Below are 11337 nucleotides of genomic sequence, written 5' to 3'. Positions count from 1 at the left end.
TTCTATCATTTCACCCCCTAACTCTTTGTCTTTCCAGTGAATGCAATTTAAGCTTTATTAGTCTTTCTTCATATGAAAGACTTCTAATTTGGGGAATTAACTTTGTCATCTTACGCTGGACACACTCAAGTGAATTTATATTCATTCTATAGTACTGCGAACAAAACTGAACTGTATAATCTAAATGGGGCCTAACCAGAGCAAGATATAGCTGAAGAACCACACCAGGTGTATTGTTACTAACGCTTCCATTAATAAATCAGAGTGTCTTATTCGCCTTATTACAAACATTCATGCATTGATCCTTTTGTTTTAAATTCTTACTAATCATAACTTCCAGATCCCTTTCGCAATCTCAACACCATCTAGCTCGTATCTTGTAACTCTATCATCATTTCCCAGCCTCAAAACTCTACATTTATCAGCATTAAACTGTATCTGCCAATCTTTTGACCATTCTAAATCCCTTTTTAGATCAACTTGAAGTAATAGCGAGTCTTCTTTCGTGCTGACTATCCTTACCGATTTTTGTATCATCTGCAAATTTGCAGATGTTGCTACACAAACCTGAATCTAAATCATTTATATATATTAAGAACATAAGAACAAAGGTAACTGCAGAAGGCCTATTAGCCCATACGAGGCAGCTCCTATTTATAACCACCCAATCCCACTCATATACTTGTCCAACCCACGCTTGAAACAATCGAGGGACCCCACCTCCACCACGTTACGCGGCAATTGGTTCCACAAATCAACAACCCTATTACTGAACCAGTATTTACCCAAGTCTTTCCTAAATCTAAACTTATCCAATTTATACCCATTGTTTCGTGTTCTGTCTTGTGTTAATATTTTTAATACCCTATTAATATTCCCCCTGTTATGTCCATTCATCCACTTGTAAACCTCTATGAGCTTCTATTTTTTTTAATTAGTCTTTGTTTTTTTAATTAGTCTTTGTTGGATAACTTTGTCATCCTGCGCTGGACACATTCAAGTGAATTTATGTCCATTCAATAGTAAGGCGACCAAAACTGAACGGCATAATCTAAATAGGGCTTAACTAGAGCAAAATAAGAACAAAGGTAACTGCAGAAGGCCTATTGGCCCATACGATGCAGCTCCCATCTATAACCACCCAATCCCACTCATATACATGTCCAACCCGCGCTTGAAACAATCGAGGGACGCCACCTCCACCACGCTATGCGGCAACTGGTTCAACAAATCAACAACCCTGTTACCGAACCAGTATTTACCCAAGTCTTTCCTAAATCTAAACTTATCCAATTTATACCCATTGTTCCGTGTTCTGTCTTGAGTTGATACTTTTAATACCCTATTAATATCCCCTTTGTTATGTCTATTCATCCACTTGTAAACTTCTATCATTTCACCTCTAACTCTTTGTCTTTCCAGTGAATGCAATTTAAGCTTTATTAATCTTTCTTCATATGAAAGACTTCTAATTTGGGGAATTAACTTTGTCATCCTACGCTGGACACGTTCAAGTGAATTTATATCCATTCTATAGTACTGCGAACAAAACTGAACTGCATAATCTAAATGGGGCCTAACCAGAGAAAGATATAGCTGAAGAACCACACCAGGTGTCTTGTTACTAACGCTTCCATTAATAAATCCGAGTGTCTTATTCGCCTTATTGCAAACATTCATGCATTGATCCTTTTGTTTTACATTCTTACTAATCATAACTTCCAGATCCCTTTCGCAATCTCAACACCATCTAGCTCGTATCTTGTAACTCTATCATCATTACCTAGCCTCAGAACTTTACATTTATCAGCATTAAACTGCATTTGCCAATCCTTTGACCATTTCAAAACCCTATCTAGATCAACTTGAAGTAATAGCGGGTCTTCTTTCCTGCTGATTTTGTATAATCTGCAAATTTGCAGATGTTGCTACACAAACCTGAATCTAAATCATTTTTATATATTAAGAACATAAGAACAAAGGTAACTGCAGAAGGCCTATTGGCCCATACGAGGCAGCTCCTATCCATAACTACCCAATCCCACTCATATACTTGTCCAACCCGCGCTTGAAACAATCGAGGGACCCCACCTCCACCACGTTACGCGGCAATTGGTTCCACAAATCAACAACCCTATTACTGAACCAGTATTTACCCAAGTCTTTCCTAAATCTAATCTTATCCAATTTATACCCATTGTTTCGTGTTCTGTCTTGTGTTAATATTTTTAATACCCTATTAATATTCCCCCTGTTATGTCCATTCATCCACTAGTAAAACTCTATCATATCACCCCTAACTCTTCACCTTTCCAGTGAATGCACCTTAAGCTTTAAGAACATAAGAACAGAAGAACAAAGGCAACTGCAGAAGGCCTATTGGCCCATACGAGGCAGCTCCTATTTATAACCACCCAATCCCACTCATATACTTGTCCAACCCGCGCTTGAAACAATCGAGGGACCCCACCTCCACCACGTTACGCGGTAATTGGTTCCACAAATCAACAACCCTGTTACTGAACCAGTATTTACCCAAGTCTTTCCTAAATCTAAACTTATCCAATTTATACCCATTGTTTCGTGTTCTCTCTTGTGTTGATACTTTTAATACCCTGTTATTATCCCCTTTGTTATGTCTATTCACCCACTTCTAAACCTCTATCATGTCACAAGTGAGAGGTCTCTACAAAAGAAGTAGAGACTTCGAGATATATATACACCTCAAATATCTCCACTTCCCGAGGGCACTAGACAAGTGAGAGGTTACTCTGCGTTTTTCATCAAGCCACTGTTAATGTGAGAGAACTCTTATCTATGCTATAAGCCTATACTTGCATAAACCAAAAGTGAAGATTAACAATCTTTGGACAACACCCACCAGTGGGCCTCGAACCCAGAAAGCACAACTACCTTCCAGTAGCTGCCATAACTAGTACGCCAGAACCCACTACACCATCAGACCCTACAAAAGAAGTAGAGACTTCGAGATATATATACACCTCAAATATCTCCACTTCCCGAGGGCACTAGACAAGTGAGAGGTTACTCTGCGTTTTTCATCAAGCCACTGTTAATGTGGGAGAACTCTTGTCCATGCTATATGCCTATACTTGCATAAACCAGAAGTGAAGATTAACAATCTTTGGACAACACCCACCAGTGGGCCTCAAACCCAGAAAGCACAACTACCTTCCAGTAGCTGCCATAACTAGTACGCCTTAACCCACTACACCATCAGACCCAAAAAAGAAGCAGAGACTTCGAGATATATATACACCTCAAATATCTCCACTTCCCGAGGGCACTAGACAAGTGAGAGGTTACTCTGCGTTTTTCATCAAGCCACTCCTAATGTGAGAGAACTCGTGTCCATGCTATAAGCCTATACTTGCATATACCACAAGTGAAGATTAACAATCTTTGGACAACACCACCAGTGGGCCTCGAACCCAGAAAGCACAACTACCTTCCAGTAGCTGCCATAACTAGTACGCCTTAACCCACGACACCATCAGACTCTACAAAAGAAGTAGAGACTTCGAGATATATATACACCTCAAATATCTCCACTTCCTGAGGGCACTAGACAAGTGAGAGGTTACTCTGCGTTTTTCATCAAGCCACTGTTAATGTGAGAGAACTCGTGTCCATGCTATAAGCCTATACTTGCATAAACCACAAGTGAAGATTAACAATCTTTGGACAACACCCACCAGTGGGCCTCGAACCCAGAAAGCACAACTACCTTCCAGTAGCTGCCATAACTAGTACGCCTTAACCCACTACACCATCAGACCCTAAAAAAGAAGTAGAGACTTCGAGATATATATACACCTCAAATATCTCCACTTCCCGAGGGCACTAGACAAGTGAGAGGTTACTCTGCGTTTTTCATCAAGCCACTCTTAATGTGAGAGAACTCGTGTCCATGCTATAAGCCTATACTTGCATAAACCACAAGTGAAGATTAACAATCTTTGGACAACACCCACCAGTGGGCCTCGAACCCAGAAAGCACAACTACCTTCCAGTATCTGCCATAACTAGTACGCCTTAACCCACTACACCATCAGACCCTAAAAAAGAAGTAGAGACTTCGAGATATATATACACCTCAAATATCTCCACTTCCCGAGGGCACTAGACAAGTGAGAGGTTACTCTGCGTTTTTCATCAAGCCACTGTTAATGTGAGAGAACTCGTGTCCATGCTATAAGCCTATACTTGCATAAACCACAAGTGAAGATTAACAATCTTTGGACAACACCCACCAGTGGGCCTCGAACCCAGAAAGCACAACTACCTTCCAGTAGCTGACATAACTAGTACGCCTTAACCCACTACACCATCAGACCCTAAAAAAGAAGCAGAGACTTCGAGATATATATACACCTCAAATATCTCCACTTCCCGAGGGCACTAGACAAGTGAGAGGTTACTCTGCGTTTTTCATCAAGCCACTCTTAATGTGAGAGAACTCGTGTCCATGCTATAAGCCTATACTTGCATATACCACAAGTGAAGATTAACAATCTTTGGACAACACCACCAGTGGGCCTCAAACCCAGAAAGCACAACTACCTTCCAGTAGCTAACATAACTAGTACGCCTTAACCCACTACACCATCAGACCCTACAAAAGAAGTAGAGACTTCGAGATATATATACACCTCAAATATCTCCACTTCCCGAGGGCACTAGACAAGTGAGAGGTTACTCTGCGTTTTTCATCACGCCACTGTTAATGTGAGCGAACTCGTGTCCATGCTATAAGCCTATACTTGCATAAACCACAAGTGAAGATTAATAATCTTTGGACAACATCCACCAGTGGGCCTCGAACCCAGAAAGCACAACTACCTTCCAGTAGCTGCCATAAATAGTACGCCTTAACCCACTACACCATCAGACCCTAAAAAAGAAGTAGAGACTTCGAGATATATATACACCTCAAATATCTCCACTTCCCGAGGGCACTAGACAAGTGAGAGGTTACTCTGCGTTTTTCATCAAGCCACTCTTAATGTGAGAGAACTCGTGTCCATGCTATAAGCCTATACTTGCATAAACCACAAGTGAAGATTAACAATCTTTGGACAACACCCACCAGTGGGCCTCGAACCCAGAAAGCACAACTACCTTCCAGTATCTGCCATAACCAGTACGCCTTAACCCACTACACCATCAGACCATAAAAAAGAAGTAGAGACTTCGAAATATATATACACCTCAAATATCTCCACTTCCCGAGGGCACTAGACAAGTGAGAGGTTACTCTGCGTTTTTCATCAAGCCACTGTTAATGTGAGAGAACTCTTGTCCATGCTATAAGCCTATACTTGCATAAACCAAAAGTGAAGATTAACAATCTTTGGACAACACCCACCAGTGGGCATCGAACCCAGAAAGCACAACTACCTTCCAGTAGCTGCCATAACTAGTACGCCTTAACCCACTACACCATCAGACCCTAAAAAAGAAGTAGAGACTTCGAGATATATATACACCTCAAATATCTCCACTTCCCGAGGGCATTAGACAAGTGAGAGGTTACTCTGCGTTTTTCATCAAGTCACTCTTAATGTGAGAGAACTCATATCCATGCTATAAGCCTATACTTGCATATACCACAAGTGAAGATTAACAATCTTTGGACAACACCACCAGTGGGCCTCGATCCCAGAAAGCACAACTACCTTCCAGTAGCTGCCATAACTAGTACGCCTTAACCCACTACACCATCAGACCCTACAAAAGAAGTAGAGACTTCGAGATATATATACACCTCAAATATCTCCACTTCCCGAGGGCACTAGACAAGTGAGAGGTTACTCTGCGTTTTTCATCACGCCACTGTTAATGTGAGCGAACTCGTGTCCATGCTATAAGCCTATACTTGCATAAACCACAAGTGAAGATTAATAATCTTTGGACAACACCCACTAGTGGGCCTCGAACCCAGAAAGCACAACTACCTTCCAGTAGCTGCCATAAATAGTACGCCTTAACCCACTACACCATCAGACCCTAAAAAAGAAGTAGAGACTTCGAGATATATATACACCTCAAATATCTCCACTTCCCGAGGGCACTAGACAAGTGAGAGGTTACTCTGCGTTTTTCATCAAGCCACTGTTAATGTGAGAGAACTCTTGTCCATGCTATAAGCCTATACTTACATAAACCAAAAGTGAAGATTAACAATCTTTGGACAACACCCACCAGTGGGCCTCGAACCCAGAAAGCACAACTACCTTCCAGTAGCTGCCATAACTAGTACGCCATACCCCACTACACCATCAGACCCTACAAAAGAAGTAGAGACTTCGAGATATATATACACCTCAAATATCTCCACTTCCCGAGGGCACTAGACAAGTGAGAGGTTACTCTGCGTTTTTCATCAAGCCACTGTTAATGTGAGAGAACTCGTGTCCATGCTATAAGCCTATACTTGCATAAACCACAAGTGAAGATTAACAATCTTTGGACAACACCCACCAGTGGGCCTCGAACCCAGAAAGCACAACTACCTTCCAGTAGCTGCCATAACTAGTACGCCATAACCCACTACATCATCAGACCCTAAAAAAGAAGTAGAGACTTCGAGATATATATACACCTCAAATATCTCCACTTCCCGAGGGCACTAGACAAGTGAGAGGTTACTCTGCGTTTTTCATCAAGCCACTGTTAAGGTGAGAGAACTCGTGTCCAAGCTATAAGCCTATACTTGCATAAACCACAAGTGAAGATTAACAATCTTTGGACAACACCCACCAGTGGGTCTCGAACCCAGAAAGCACAACTACCTTCCAGTAGCTGCCATAACTAGTACGCCTTAACCCACTACACCATCAGACCCTAAAAAAGAAGTAGAGACTTCGAGATATATATACACCTCAAATATCTCCACTTCCCGAGGGCACTAGACAAGTGAGAGGTTACTCTGCGTTTTTCATCAAGCCACTCTTAATGTGAGAGAACTCTTGTCCATGCTATAAGCCTATACTTGCATAAACCAAAAGTGAAGATTAACAATCTTTGGACAACACCCACCAGTGGGCATCGAACCCAGAAAGCACAACTACCTTCCAGTAGCTGCCATAACTAGTACGCCTTAACCCACTACACCATCAGACCCTACAAAAGAAGTAGAGACTTCGAGATATATATACACCTCAAATATCTCAACTTCCCGAGGGCACTAGACAAGTGAGAGGTTACTCTGCGTTTTTCATCAAGCCACTGTTAATGTGAGAGAACTCGTGTCCATGATATAAGCCTATACTTGCATAAACCACAAGTGAAGATTAACAATCTTTGGACAACACCACCAGTGGGCCTCGAACCCAGAAAGCACAACTACATTCCAGTAGCTGCCATAACTAGTACGCCTACCTTGAGGCTACCTTGAGGTGCTTCCGGGGCTTAGTGTCCCCGCGGCCCGGTCGTCAACCAGGCCTCCTGGTTGGAACCAGGAGCTGGTTAAAACCTCCTGGTTGGAACTAGTGCCTTAACACACTACACCATCAGACCCTACAAAAGAAGTAGAGACATCGAGATATATATACACCTCAAATATCTCCATTTCCAGAGGGCACTAGACAAGTGAGAGGTTACTCTGCGTTTTTCATCAAGCCACTGTTAATGTGAGAGAACTCTTGTCCATGCTATAAGCCTATACTTGCATAAACCACAAGTGAAGATTAACAATCTTTGGACAACACCCACCAGTGGGCATCGAACCCAGAAAGCACAACTACCTTCCAGTAGCTGCCATAAATAGTACGCCTTAACCCACTACACCATCAGACCCTACAAAAGATGTAGAGACTTCGAGATATATATACACCGCAAATATCTCCACTTCCCGAGGGCACTAGACAAGTGAGAGGTTACTCTGCGTTTTTCATCAAGCCACTCTTAATGTGAGAGAACTCGTGTCCATGCTATAAGCCTATACTTGCATAAACCACAAGTTAAGATTAACAATCTTTGGACAACACCCACCAGTGGGCATCGAACCCAGAAAGCACAACTACCTTCCAGTAGCTGCCATAACTAGTACGCCTTAACCCACTACACCATCAGACCCTACAAAAGAAGTAGAGACTTCGAGATATATACACCTCAAATATCTCCACTTCCCGAGGGCACTAGACAAGTGAGAGGTTACTCTGCGTTTTTCATCAAGCCTCTCTTAATGTGAGAGAACTCGTGTCCATGCTATAAGCCTATACTTGCATATACCACAAGTGAAGATTAACAATCTTTGGACAACACCACCAGTGGGCCTCGAACCCAGAAAGCACAACTACCTTCCAGTAGCTGCCATAACTAGTACGCCTTAACCCACTACACCATCAGACCCTACAAAAGAAGTAGAGACTTCGAGATATATACACCTCAAATATCTCCACTTCCCGAGGGCACTAGACAAGTGAGAGGTTACTCTGCGTTTTTCATCACGCCACTGTTAATGTGAGCGAACTCGTGTCCATGCTATAAGCCTATACTTGCATAAACCACAAGTGAAGATTAATAATCTTTGGACAACACCCACTAGTGGGCCTCGAACCCAGAAAGCACAACTACCTTCCAGTAGCTGCCATAAATAGTACGCCTTAACCCACTACACCATCAGACCCTAAAAAAGAAGTAGAGACTTCGAGATATATATACACCTCAAATATCTCCACTTCCCGAGGGCACTAGACAAGTGAGAGGTTACTCTGCGTTTTTCATCAAGCCACTGTTAATGTGAGAGAACTCTTGTCCATGCTATAAGCCTATACTTACATAAACCAAAAGTGAAGATTAACAATCTTTGGACAACACCCACCAGTGGGCCTCGAACCCAGAAAGCACAACTACCTTCCAGTAGCTGCCATAACTAGTACGCCATACCCCACTACACCATCAGACCCTACAAAAGAAGTAGAGACTTCGAGATATATATACACCTCAAATATCTCCACTTCCCGAGGGCACTAGACAAGTGAGAGGTTACTCTGCGTTTTTCATCAAGCCACTGTTAATGTGAGAAAACTCGTGTCCATGCTATAAGCCTATACTTGCATAAACCACAAGTGAAGATTAATAATCTTTGGACAACACCCACCAGTGGGCCTCGAACCCAGAAAGCACAACTGCCTTCCAGTAGCTGCCATAAATATTACGCCTTAACCCACTACACCATCAGACCCTACTAAAATAAGTAGAGACTTCGAGATATATATACACCTCAAATATCTCCACTTCCCGAGGGCACTAGACAAGTGAGAGGTTACTCTGCGTTTTTCATCACGCCACTGTTAATGTGAGCGAACTCGTGTCCATGCTATAAGCCTATACTTGCATAAACCACAAGTGAAGATTAATAATCTTTGGACAACACCCACTAGTGGGCCTCGAACCCAGAAAGCACAACTACCTTCCAGTAGCTGCCATAAATAGTACGCCTTAACCCACTACACCATCAGACCCTAAAAAAGAAGTAGAGACTTCGAGATATATATACACCTCAAATATCTCCACTTCCCGAGGGCACTAGACAAGTGAGAGGTTACTCTGCGTTTTTCATCAAGCCACTGTTAATGTGAGAGAACTCTTGTCCATGCTATAAGCCTATACTTACATAAACCAAAAGTGAAGATTAACAATCTTTGGACAACACCCACCAGTGGGCCTCGAACCCAGAAAGCACAACTACCTTCCAGTAGCTGCCATAACTAGTACGCCATACCCCACTACACCATCAGACCCTACAAAAGAAGTAGAGACTTCGAGATATATATACACCTCAAATATCTCCACTTCCCGAGGGCACTAGACAAGTGAGAGGTTACTCTGCGTTTTTCATCAAGCCACTGTTAATGTGAGAAAACTCGTGTCCATGCTATAAGCCTATACTTGCATAAACCACAAGTGAAGATTAATAATCTTTGGACAACACCCACCAGTGGGCCTCGAACCCAGAAAGCACAACTGCCTTCCAGTAGCTGCCATAAATATTACGCCTTAACCCACTACACCATCAGACCCTACTAAAATAAGTAGAGACTTCGAGATATATATACACCTCAAATATCTCCACTTCCCGAGGGCACTAGACAAGTGAGAGGTTACTCTGCGTTTTTCATCAAGCCACTGTTAATGTGAGAGAACTCTTGTCCATGCTATAAGCCTATACTTGCATAAACCACAAGTGAAGATTAACAATCTTTGGACAACACCCACCAGTGGGCATCGAACCCAGAAAGCACAACTACCTTCCAGTAGCTGCCATAAATAGTACGCCTTAACCCACTACACCATCAGACCCTAAAAAAGAAGTAGAGACTTCGAGATATATATACACCTCAAATATCTCCACTTCCCGAGGGCACTAGACAAGTGAGAGGTTACTCTGCGTTTTTCATCAAGCCACTGTTAATGTGAGAGAACTCTTGTCCATGCTATAAGCCTATACTTACATAAACCAAAAGTGAAGATTAACAATCTTTGGACAACACCCACCAGTGGGCCTCGAACCCAGAAAGCACAACTACCTTCCAGTAGCTGCCATAACTAGTACGCCATACCCCACTACACCATCAGACCCTACAAAAGAAGTAGAGACTTCGAGATATATATACACCTCAAATATCTCCACTTCCCGAGGGCACTAGACAAGTGAGAGGTTACTCTGCGTTTTTCATCAAGCCACTGTTAATGTGAGAAAACTCGTGTCCATGCTATAAGCCTATACTTGCATAAACCACAAGTGAAGATTAATAATCTTTGGACAACACCCACCAGTGGGCCTCGAACCCAGAAAGCACAACTGCCTTCCAGTAGCTGCCATAAATATTACGCCTTAACCCACTACACCATCAGACCCTACTAAAATAAGTAGAGACTTCGAGATATATATACACCTCAAATATCTCCACTTCCCGAGGGCACTAGACAAGTGAGAGGTTACTCTGCGTTTTTCATCAAGCCACTGTTAATGTGAGAGAACTCTTGTCCATGCTATAAGCCTATACTTGCATAAACCACAAGTGAAGATTAACAATCTTTGGACAACACCCACCAGTGGGCATCGAACCCAGAAAGCACAACTACCTTCCAGTAGCTGCCATAAATAGTACGCCTTAACCCACTACACCATCAGACCCTACAAAAGATGTAGAGACTTCGAGATATATATACACCTCAAATATCTCCACTTCCCGAGGGCACTAGACAAGTGAGAGGTTACTCTGCGTTTTTCATCAAGCCACTCTTAATGTGAGAGAACTCGTGTCCATGCTATAAGCCTATACTTGCATAAACCACAAGTTAAGA

Source organism: Procambarus clarkii, unplaced genomic scaffold (genome assembly GCF_040958095.1).
Source record: "Procambarus clarkii isolate CNS0578487 unplaced genomic scaffold, FALCON_Pclarkii_2.0 HiC_scaffold_105, whole genome shotgun sequence".
Classification (NCBI taxonomy): Eukaryota; Metazoa; Arthropoda; class Malacostraca; order Decapoda; family Cambaridae; genus Procambarus; species Procambarus clarkii.
Note: the sequence above shows the minus strand (reverse complement) of the source record.